Source organism: Spinacia oleracea, chromosome 1 (genome assembly GCF_020520425.1).
Source record: "Spinacia oleracea cultivar Varoflay chromosome 1, BTI_SOV_V1, whole genome shotgun sequence".
In the NCBI taxonomy this organism is placed as follows: domain Eukaryota; kingdom Viridiplantae; phylum Streptophyta; class Magnoliopsida; order Caryophyllales; family Amaranthaceae; genus Spinacia; species Spinacia oleracea.
Window position 1 is genome coordinate 58459966 of NC_079487.1, and position 10444 is coordinate 58470409.

At 39.4% G+C, this 10444-nt stretch overlaps 1 pseudogene; it reads right to left on the reverse strand.

Moving 5' to 3' along the window:
* Positions 1-316: 316 nt before the first annotated feature.
* Positions 317-1752, reverse strand: LOC110775216 (F-box protein At2g17036-like; annotated as a pseudogene).
* Between the last annotated feature and the right edge of the window lie 8692 nt (positions 1753-10444).

The following is a 10444-nucleotide window of genomic DNA, read 5'->3' on the forward strand; positions in this document are numbered from 1 at the left end:
AAAAGCGATCTGGTTCATGATACATATGACTAAATTCATCTGTACTTCAATCATAGTCATCACCGTCTAAAAAAGAACTTTGAGGAACAACCAATCCATTAAGGAGGTACTGTAATGGTACTGCGGGCCAATATGACTCACAAGACAGCATACACCACTAGAGACCACCTTGGTCAAGAGTCCACAATAATTTTTCGGCCTGGGGTAACAAAACCTATCCTAGAAGACATAATGAGTACAAGAACAAGGATTGCTTGTTCTCCCATAAAACCAGCCTTCAAAGTTTTATAATTAGAAATGAAGTAAAAGATTCCAGTAAACAACAACATTATATGTTTCCACAAAGCTATCAAAACACAAAACATCTGTGCAGCTCCATTGTACATAAAACAGCACTATATTATCAACTCTATTTTGCAGACTATGCAACAAATTAAAGGGCACAACAACTATCAGCATAGCATAAGGAACTTTTGCTATGTAGTTGTGAGACAGATACAGACAAAATACAACAGCAATCAGAAAGCATAAGAACCAGCAAAGGTACAACCACAAGTAAATGCAAGATGAAACATGACTTACCCCAAATCAGCGAAAACGATAAGCTAGCCTGATGGAACCAACTCGAAGGCGGCCAATAAACCTCAATTTTTTTCTTAAGATTCCACCGAGAAACTACTAGTACTAGTTTCCATGTCCAAAACTTTTGTCAATCCATCAATCTTAACATCTTCAAGAAAGAAATCCTTATAATCAAAGACATTTCTTATCCAACCATTATAATCATTTCTAGATAATGTAAAATCCGCATCATCACCCACAAAGAACACACGATCATCCAACTTAAGCTCATACTTCAAGAACAACACTTATCATCAAACTTAAACACTCTAAACTCTCGATTTCCAGCTCGATCAACTAAGTACAAGTTTCCATCACTCCACCAAACATCAACGGATTTTTGCACCATACAACAACTTTGGCACCAATTCAACGGGTTTTAAACTAGAATCAATCATCATAAGCGTCCCTATTTTATCAGATGTAGCATAGAATTTGCTAATATAAAATTTCCTCAGGTTAGCCGCAATTTGCCAATTTCAGTCCAGTCTTCATCCCCAAACCTCAAAATCAACAGACCCCCCATTGAATTTCAAACACAGAACAACAAAGTCACCATTTTCGAAGAAATTCCTCGAAACAACCACCTTCATAATCAGGACCTGTTCCAATAATGCAAATCAGGGGTAAACAACATACGATTCACAGACAAGGGTAATTCTATAATCAAGAAGGTTGTGCGGGGATTTTGGTTTGGGGAGTGAAAAAAGAGGGATTAGGAGAGAAAAAGTGTACAGGGCATGTTCTCTCTCCTCAACCTTGACGAGTAAGCCACCAATGGAGGGGTTTGCTGGAGAAGAGAGAAGATAAACTGTGCGTTGAAAGAGAGAGATGTCAGTTGGGAACTTTAGAGGGAAATTAATGGAGAGAGGTAGGAGATGAGAGAGAGAGGAACGCCATGACCTGCAAATGAAGCGAAGTCGAAGGATGCCTATTTTCATTGATTCTAGAACGTCGGATGGAAGATAGGACCACCTTGACAACCTCTTTCCGCGCCGGCGTAAACAGCCCACTTTACTGTTGAATTTTCCGACTGCACTCCGACCGACGGTACCTGGAGAAGTTAGTTAATAGGTTTTGTGGGGTAAGAGAGAGTGTAATATAAACACGGTAACTCTGTTATTAGGGTTTTAACTTTAACTGATCAAGTTTGACATTGGCCGAGAATCAAGGTGCGGCAATGTTGTTCGAACCCGACCTATATCCGAACCACCTGAATCGAATATATGGACAAAAGTACGATAAAAATATGTATGTTTAATGGATGAAGATTGGATTTGGTGATGAATCGGGTCGAATTTTGATGAACGTTCATCCGACTCGTCACCCGATCAATTATCCGACTCATCCATCCATTTAAAATTATTAATTTTTTTTATGGATTTATATAAATATATATACTAGATTTTAGCCCGTGCGATGCACGAGTTCTATTAAATTGTTAAGTTAAAATAAAACTCCTATATATATCAACTTCTATATTTTATATTTTATATATTAGATTAGATTAGTTTTTTATTTTGGATTGAATTCCATTTTAGATTTATTTTTTAATTATTAAAGTGTTTGATTTTGGAAGAAATTGTATATGCATATTATTAATAATTAATTAATAAAAATGTCTACGTGGTACCTAATTATTTATTTATGTGGCACTCGATTTTTTTTTAATTTAAAAATAATTTCGTAATCTTGTTTTTCATTGGCCGAAACCATTAGATTTTCTACGTGGCGCTCTAATATTTGATTAGTGTTTGATTTTAGATTGAATTTTATTGAAAGGCAGTGATTGATTTTGGATGAATTTTATTTTAGATTTATTTTTAAATTATTAGAATGTTTGATTTTGGATGGAGTTGTATATATTAGAAATTAATTAATTAAAATATCTATATGGCACCTAATTAATTTGAAGGAAATAATGCCATTGGTCCAAGTTTGCATTTAATGCATTTAATGCTAAGTCTAATAAATGTGGTTCAGTATTAATTAATCAAGTTAATTATTCAGTGAGATCAAGTGATCTGAACTCCTAGCTAGAAGTCGCTTCAGTTGAAATGGAATTAATATCATTAATGCCACAACTTACTCTAGACTGAACCCGTATGGTCACACAAATAGTACGTGAACGGATCAAGTATTTAGTTTAATATTATATTCAATTATTACTCTAATTATGGATATTCGGAAATGACAGATGTTGGTTTCAATGGGAGCTAAACAAACTGTCAAAAGGAAAAGAAAAAATATTTGCTGGAAATGAAGATATTACCGGAAACGGAAATATGGTTCATAACGGAAATATAAATATTATCGAAATCGAAGATATTGCCGGAAACGGAAATAGGGTTCGTATCGGAAATAGAAATATTGCCGGAAACGGATATATTATCGGAATCGGAAATATTGTCGGAATCGGAAATATTATCGGAATCGGAACTATTATCGGAAATGTAAATATTGTTCGAATCGGAAATAAATTTCGGAATCGGAAAAACGAATCGGAAGCACGAAACGAGCGACGGACCATTGCACGAAGCAATGGCCCATCGCTCGATGAGCCAAGCACAGCGCCAAGCACCAAGGCCCAGCGCCAACTCAAGCACGCCGGGCACAAAGGCCTAGCGCGCCAGCGCCCGCGCACAAGCCCAGTGCGAAGCAGTGTTGGCCTTGTGCGGGTTGTGCGTTTTTTGGCCCAAGGCGCCAAGCTTGCTTGCTCCGCAAGCTTGCTTGGGCCACAAGGTTGTTAGTCGGTTGGCTTGCCTTGCAAGCAGCCGGCCTGCCCTAGCATTTTAGGAATATTGGTTTTTGGTATATTTCCTAGACTTTCCTAAAATCGTTCTAGGGTTTTGGCTCCTAGGGTTTTTCCTATTTCCTATAAATACATGACTTATGGTCATGTACAATACACAACAATTGAAACATAATTCAATACACTTTTCATATCACCTTAAAGTGAGATCTCGAAATCATAAACCTTGTATTATATCCTAGTTAGTACGATCTAAGGCGGATCCGATCGTGTTATGGACTTTCTACGGAGGGACGACAAATGGCGTTCTAACTTGTTCTTGTTCGGTTCGGGGGCAGCTAGGGAAGGCACGCATCACAAAGTGTGTTCACTAAATTATGCTAAATGATTATGTGCATTTAATTTGGATTCTGACATTTATGGTTTTTCCGCATGACATTGAACTGTTCATAACCTAACAGTGGTATCACGAGCCTTTAATTAATTGCATAATCTTTTATATTAATATGGATTAATATTATAAATTTGCAAAAAATTTAAGGGGTGAATTAATTTGGTATAAATAATTACAAATTAATGCGATTATTAATTAATATGTTCGCAAGATTTTCGGCAGTTTTGTCAGTGATGCTCAGATTCTTATGTTCTTATAGTGAATTCCGCATGTAAACGGCGTTTTAAAATTTGAAGCCTAACTATGACTTTTTGGAAGTTTTAGTTTTTCGAATGCATAATTATAATTTTAATGATATTAAAAATTAATATTTGCGAATCATGTTTAATAATCTTGAGTTAATAAAATACCTACTACATAAGATTAACAATTTTAAGTTTTAAATTCTCTAATTATACTACCTAATTTGTAACTATAATTAATTTGTTGAATTTCAAATAATTCGGAATTTGTTTTGATTTTCATAATTAATTGGTAATTTAATTGGGATCTTATGATTAAAACACCACCTAAAATTTGTTCAAGTTTGAATCTTTAAAATTTTATGAAACTTAATTTAAATCCCTAAAGTATATCGGAAATTTTTAATGAATTTTCGATTAATCGCCTAATATCTTATGAAATTAATACGATTTATTAATTTGTCATAAATTTTGAAATATATAAAATATTGATTTTATAAATGTTCACTAAAATTGTACGCACGAAACAATGAATAGCTTAGTGTTACCCTTAAGGGTGTTGCAATGATGCGGGCATGCGACGACGAGCAAGGGAGCTCGTCGCCCATGCGGTACTGCGGCAGCGAGCAAGCACAAGCACGCGCGCGGGCGAGGGCCTGTGCAGTGTGTGCGAGGTGTGAGTGAACGACCAAGGCGAAAGGGGTAGCATGCGCATAGAACCAGCGAGCGTTGGCGTCGAGGCAACAAGCGTCGACCCTCGTGCCATGCGCGTTTGCCAACCCTGCGCAGCGCCCTAGTGAGCGATGGCGACGAGGCGTCGAGTAATACCCTTGAGCCATGCGCGCAACGCCCCAGCGAGCGATGGTGATGAAGCATCGAGCAGTTCCCTCGTGCCATACGCGCAACGCTCCAGCGAGCGATGTCGACGAGGCATCGAGCGATGCCCTCGTGCCATGCGCGCAGCGCCCAGCGAGAGATGGTGTCGAACCAGCGAACGCTGGTGAGGGTATGGCTGTGCGATAGCTTTTGTCATGCTTATGGCCTCTCCCTTGCGACGTTGCATCCATGGCGAGGCGTGGGCCTTGCACCCATGAGACTTGCCACGACCCAATAACGTTCGATTTAATTTTCGTTAAGCGACGAATTTAATAAAATTTAATTTCGTGCTTGTAATATTTTCTCGGAATTTAATTAATTAGTTTAATTATTATAATTAATTTTATACTAATTATTTAATAAAATTTAAACTTTGAATAAATTATGATTAATTTATTTTAATCAACTAAAATTAATTGAAAGGGATTTAAAATATTAAATATATGTGCTTTAAAATTTTAATGAAATATGTGGTTTCCGATTGGACTAGGAAAGACATTTTTATGTTTAAAAATTAGTAAATCATATAATTCTTGGTTTGAGTGGTAGTTTTGTGCATGAATGGTAATACTCTTGATTAGGTCCTTGTTACCTTAGGATTAATAAACTCGATTAGAACTAATAAGGTCAAATAATTGGTAGATTCTTGAGCCTTAATTAGTTGTTGCAATTATTATGTGTGAGGGGGTCGAAAAAGCACGAGGCTAATGCGTGACCTCGTCCCTCGTGGGCGTGACGTTTCTTTTTGTCAAATCAAGTGTAATTGGATTTCCTGTGAGTTTACACCCAATTAACTAGTAATATAGGAGTCGCCATTCAGTTTTTAACGACAATGAGAAAAACTGACAAAACCCGGTTATCGTGACATAAAGGGAGTGCAATTATGTTTGACCACGACGGCCATAGGTTCCCTTGTGATCCCTGGTGTGGGGATCTCTCAACGTACACCCGCAAGGTAGAGATTGAGGGTTCGGGGGACTGTAACTACCGAGAGGAGTACTCGCTCTTCGATAACTCCAGAGGTAGGATATCCTTACTAGCTCAGCATAAATAATTGAAGGGACATGCGTTAACTATTAAACTAATCTGAATCGATTTTAACAATATGCAACACATAGTACTAGATCGATCGTGATTATCTTGTTTAGATTGATTTAAGGGACCTAGCATGATAGTTCAATTTCCCAAGATATTACCTTTGTTAGGCGTGATAGAACAATCAGATTTAATAGTTTAACAGTTTTATAAAAGGGCGAGGAAAACGATTAAATCATACGAAGGGGACACATTACGACGCACCCTTGAGAGGTGCGTCACGGTTCTCAGAAAACTAACCACTTTGGCTTTGCTATTTCTCCTTTTATTTAACGAATCTCAAGTTTCCGGGCTTAGTTCTTTAGCTACAAGGGACATGATACGTTCTGTTCGATTTTTGGATCGATAGCGACAGAACGCGGGATCAATTTTGCAGCGTGAGGCTTAGGCTTAGGGGTTGGAGTCAATACTCAGAATATGAATTGTGTGTTGTTTTCACGTCGAATTTGGGGCTGTATTTATAGAAAAGAGTTCGTGGAAAGATAGAATTTTAGAGCACTAATCCAAGAAGAATTAGGAGAGAACACGTACCCAGGTAATTTCAGCGCCCAGGGCTGGGCGCCGAAGATTTCGGCGCCCAGAGCCAGGCGTTGAAAATAGGGTCTGGGTCGTGTTTCCTTGTCAGATTTGGACTCGTGGAATACGGAGTCTTTGAGACTTATCCGAGTCTTTTAGTGCGTATTAACTTTATGACGGAATGCTTCTAGGCCCGTTACGAACTCTAGGCTCGTTAGGATTTTAATTAATACGTAACTCTTATTTTCGAATTATACTAGGAATATGATTCCTCTTGCAAATTCTATCTCTTTTAGGATTTATGTCGGACTGCAACACCTAATTCTGACATGTTTCTATCTTTTATGACTTGCCACTTTTAACAACTACCCGTTATGGCAGTTACCCTTTTTAGCAGGTTTCTATAAATAGCAGGTTCGGGTGAAATGAAAAGGGCGATTGAGATTCGTTATTTTATAGGAGATGCGTTGCCAAGTGGAGATTTATGTTCTCATCATCGAACCTTCCCTTTCGGGAATGGGGACAAAAGTAGGTGTCTACAGTTATCCCCCACTTTGACTGAGTCTCGGGATGAGACGATGGTCAAAGTACTGGACGGAGTGCGTCACACAAGCCATAGTGTAGGTGACTTGTTTTGCGAGGGTCTCACGAGCCCCCGAGTGATAACATTTGACTTAAGGGTCATCACTTGAAGTGTCGACATATCCCTCACGTGTCATTGGGATTTGTCAACGGATAGTATAGAAACTCCCCCACTTTGTCATTGGAAGTATCTAAAGAGGCGTAGAAACTCCCTAACTTTGTCATTGGGAGTAGCTACAGATGTTTTTGAAATCAAAGCTATAAAGTGTAATTGGGCCTGGCCAAGCCCAATCGCGAGGTAAAAATGTTTTTAAAGATTCTCATTTTCAGGGTTAGCTAAACGAGAAAACCCCCTTGTTTTTATGGGACGTAAAACGAAAGAAAATCCAGCACATCGTTCTTTTTCGGAAAAACGGAAAACCAATCCTTTAATTTTAAGAGAAAGGGAAAACTACTCACATCGCTCTTTTTTGGAAAAAACGGAAAACCAATCCTTTAATTTTTGGAAAAAAGGAAAACTACTCACATCGCTCTTTTTTGGAAAAAACGGAAAACAATCCTTTAATTTTTGGAAAAAAGGAAAACTACTCACATCGCTCTTTTTTGGAAAAACGGAAAACCAATCCTTTAATTTTTGGAAAAGGGAAAACCAGAAAAGTTATCGCTGCAGCGACTAAGGACCTGCGCGGTTAGTGGCACAGACCCCACCAGCTAAAGATGGCGAGCCTGTCCGCTAAGGCTGGACGCCCCGTCCGAAAGAGGTGGACGAATCTGTTATGAAGTTTGTTTGCTTTTTTTGAAAATAAGGACCTACGCGGTTTGTGACGTAGACCCAACCGGCTAAAGATGACGAGCCTATTTGAATTTGAAGATTTTATTTTTCGAAAACTGAGGACCTGCGCGGCTAGTGACGCAGACCCCGCCCGCTGAAGGTGGGCGAGCCCTGTCCGCTGAGGGTGGACGTCCCTGAATTCGTTTTTTTATTTGGAACTCGCGTGGTTCGTGGCGCGATCTTGCCCGATTGAGATGGGCAAGTCCCTATCGTGATTTCTTTTGAGAATTTCTTTTATTCATTCTTGTAAGAGCGAATTCTTTCGAGGGATGCTCGGATTTAGTTGTAACCTGAATGTGGGTTGACAACGTGCTTAGACGGACCATTGTTTTCTGGTCATCTTCCTTCATGGTTTTGAGTTAGTTTTTAGGGCTCGATTTTGCCACCACTTGGTTTTTGATGAGAGGACTATGTATAAGTATCAACGGCGACCTTTGTCTTGAGGTCGTAAACCGGTTTTATTTTTTAAGACATCCAAACACGAGACTTCGTACAGCGTAGTCTGGGAATATTGTTTTAACTTTGCATAATATATATTTTCCTTCGAGCCCCCAAGCACTCGTGCTTGACGGTCATCTCTTGTCAAAGAGGTTCCTTGGGGATAAGCATTTTGTAATGTCCTTGATCGTGTTTGGGATCGTGCTCGTAAGTGCGAGCGATCTTTGTAGTGGTGTGCTACTCCTAACAAAGCCGTGAGGTGCGACTTTCAGTAAATAAATCGGCAATTTTTGAGTCGAATGGATACGGGAGGGCCCTATAGAAGTCAGGGGCCTTTTTGGGTCTGGGATCATTTTTGGCGCCCATGCCTGGGCGTTAAAGGTTTCGGCGCCCAGCGCTGGGCGCTGAAAATGATTTCTGGCGATGTTTCTAGATGACACAGTTGGCCTCTTATTCGTTCGTTTTCTTTTTTCTTTTCGTCTGGAGATTCTTTTTTTTTGGAACGAACCGTTCATTTGAGATCACCGTTGATTGGTGAATAATTATTTCTCGAGAAACCGTAGCCTAATAGTGGACCAACGGTGTTTATTATTTCCTTATTCGTTCGCCATTTCTTAGCTTAGAACGATTGTGGGATTAATCTTCAACGCCCAAAGTCAGGCGTGGGATTTGGCGTCAGAGTTGATTATTGGGCAGATCTGCTCTTTTCCGTTCGCTTATTTCACTTGGAGATTCTATGTATTCTCTTCTCTTTTGTTTTTCTTTATTTTTGGAACGTCGAATTTTATTAGAGATCACAATGAGTCGAGTGATCGTGATGATTTCTCGAGAAGCCGTAGCCGAGTGGTGGACTACGGTGTTTGTCGCTTTGGGGCGATTCTTTAAAGGAACTGTCGCTCTTTAAGGTGTACAGTTATTGCAATAGTTGGGCGAGTCTATATGGCCCGAGGAACATACCTTGAGGCGTAAGACTTTGATCGCTCTTGTATATATTTTTCCTTTTGAACGCGTTCGTGAATGTATGTGCGAACGAGCGTTCATAGAATGGCCGTTGCGTGCGGTCCATTAATCAGTTTGCTTGAATCATTTTTTTTTTGAGCAATGACTGATGTTGAATAGTTTGCTTAGAAGCTTGATAGGGTTCAGGCCCATTCATGAAGTGGGCTCAAGCATCATGTCTTTTCGATCGTTCAAACATTTGCATCGAGATTTTTTTTTTTTTTTTGCTATGGTCGTTTCGTAGCTTGGAGCCCCCAAGTATGCATGTTAGGATGCTTCCTTTCGGCGTACGATTTTTGTAGGTTCTTTCGAGAAAGATGCCTTGGGTTTCCGCTCGTGTAGGTGCGAGCTATTCCTTCTGTGGTAGGTAATATTTTGCTACCTTTAATCCTTAATGTAGAAGTCGTGTGGCTTGCATTTTGAATTTGGGCGATAAGTAGTCTTTGCCTCCTGCTCTTGGTCGTGCCCGCATTAGTGCCATATGCCTTACTCTTTTTTTTTTTTTTTTTTTTGACTTGTACCGTGGGATGGTTGAACTTATGGTGCAACGTAGGCTTGTGTGGCCTAACAGCGTGTCTTAGAGCATTCCTCCAGGTGTTGGGATATCATTATTATTTTTTGCATTGGAGTACTTCATCAAGCCTTGTTCAGGTGCTCGAACAAGTGTAGCACCTTCTGCGTGGGTGTCCACAGCTTATTACTTCGTTCGATGTGAGGATTCATAGATGTTTCTTTCTTTTTATTTTCTTATCCTTGATTTTTCTTTCGCTTTTGCTTTGGAATGGGTGCTTGTAGGGCGAGCGTTATGTGCAGTAGTTTGATCGGAGTTTTGGTGACTCGCGATTTTCAGTTACCCTTGTTAGTGGGGTGACTTTATATATTCTAAGTAGTGCTTAGAATTTGGGAGGGGTTGTAGCCATTCTAAGGTTCGTTTTACATGATTAAATCTTAGGATTGTGCCCCTATGACGTGTGTATAGCATTAGCGTCGAGAATTTGCGATAAAATCGTCATTTCGAGCATTTTTAGAGTGTTTTTCTCAAGCCCCCAACTGTAGCTACGGGATTGGCTTGGTGCTATAATGCTTGGCATACGTTT